The following is a 2,256-nucleotide window of genomic DNA, read 5'->3' as shown; positions in this document are numbered from 1 at the left end:
TAAATATAACAACTAAAACCATACAACTCTTAGAAGAAAACATGGGCACATTTTTATAATCATGGATTCTCAGATATGAGACAAAAAACACAAGAAATAAAAGAAAAAATAAAAGTAAACTGAACTTCATCAAATTAAAATACTATTGTGCAGCAAAAGAAACAGTTAACAAAACAAAGAGGCAACCCACGGAATGGGAGAAGGTATTTGCAAATGACACTACAGACAAAGGGCTGATATCCAAGATCTATAAAGAACTCCTCAAACTCAACACACACAAAACAGATAATCATGTCGAAAAATGGGCAGAAGACATGAACATACACTTCTCCAAAGAAGACATACAAATGGCTAACAGACACATGAAAAAATGTTCATCATCACTAGCCATCAGAGAGATTCAAATCAAAACCACACTGAGATTCCATCTTACACCAGTTAGAATGGCCAAAATTAACAGGTCAGTAAACAAGAAGTGTTGGAGAAGATGCAGAGAAAGGGGAACTCTCTTACACTGTTGGTGAGAATGCAAGTTGGTGCAGCCACTTTGGAAAACAGTGTGGAGATTACTCAAAAAATTAAAAATAGAGCTACCCTATGACCCCGCAATTGCAGTAGTGGGTATTTACACCAAAGATACAGATGTAGTGAAAAGAAGGGCCATATATACCCCAATGTTCATAGCTGCAATGGCCACAGTCACCAAACTATGGAAAGAACCAAGATACCTTTCAAAAGACTAATGGATAAAGAAGATATTGTCCAAAACCATAAGAGACTCTCTTAATCTCACAACACAAACTGAGGGTTCCCGGCGGGGGGGAAGGGGTTAGGGAGTGGGTGGTGGGGTTATGGACATTGGGGAGGGTATGTGCTATGGTGAGTGCTGTGAAGTGTGTAAACCTGGCAAGTCACAGACCTGTACCCTTGGGGCTAATAATACATTATATGTTTATAAAAAATTAGAAAATTATTTTTTAAAAAAGGAAGATATGGTCCATATATACAATGGAGTATTATGCCTCCATCAGAAAGGATGAATAGCCAACTTCTGTATCAACATGGATGGGACTGGAAGAGATTATGCTGGGTGAAATAAGTCAAGCAGAGAGAGTCAATTAACATATGGTTTCACTTACTTGAGGAGCATACGAATAACATGGAGGACATGGAGAGATGGAGAGGAGAGGTGAGATGGGGGAAATCGGAGGGGGAGACAAACCGTAAGAGACTGTGGACTCTGAGAAACAAACTGAGCATTTTAGAGGGGAGGAAGGTGGGGGGTTGGGTGAGCCTGGTGGTGGGCATTAGGGAGGGTATGTACTGCACGGAGCACTGGGTGTGGTGCATAAACAATGAATTCTGGAACACTGAAAAGAAATAAAATAAAATAAATGGAAAAAAAATGAAAAAATAAAGATTAAGAAAGTAAATTAAAAAACTTGTACATCATAAGACATTATCAAGAAAATGAAAAGACGATCTACAGAATGGAAGAGAAAATGCGAATCATTATCTAATAAGGATTTAATACCCAAAATATATAAAGAACTCCTACAACTCAATAACAAAGGACAAACAATACAATTTAAAAATTGTCAGGGTTGCCTGGGGTGGTCAGTCGGTTGAGGATCCAACTCTTCATCTCAGCTCAGTTCTTGTTATAAGGATCCTGAGTATAAGCCCCACATTTGAATCAAATAGACATTTCTACATAGAAGATATAAAAAGTCCAATAAGCACATAAAGCTAAGCCATGAAAATAATGTAAATCAAAATCACAGTGGGATACCACTTCATACCTACTAGGGTGGCTTTCATTTGTCTTTAAAGTGGGGGACAAGTGTTAGACAGAGTACAGAGAAATTAGAACTGACATATATTACTATACAGAATAAAAAATGATGCAGCCACTACAGATAACAGTTTGATAGTTCCTCAAAAAGTTAAACACAGAATTATCCTATGATTCAGCAACCCTAACTTAGGTACACAGCCAAAAAAAAATTGAAAACAGGGACTCAAACAGATACTTACATATGCAAATGTTTGGTGCAGAATTATTCACCATAGTCAAAAGGTGGAAACCTAAGTTCCATCACCATATGAATGGATAAACAAAATATGCTATGTACATACAATGGAGTATTCAGCCATAAAAAGAAATGAAGTTCTAATACATATTACGAAATGAATGAATCTCAAAAACACTATGCTAAGTGAAATAAGCCAGACACAAAAAGACAAAAACTGTAT

Source organism: Meles meles, unplaced genomic scaffold (genome assembly GCF_922984935.1).
Source record: "Meles meles unplaced genomic scaffold, mMelMel3.1 paternal haplotype, whole genome shotgun sequence".
NCBI lineage: Eukaryota > Metazoa > Chordata > Mammalia > Carnivora > Mustelidae > Meles > Meles meles.
This window is presented reverse-complemented; position numbering follows the sequence as displayed.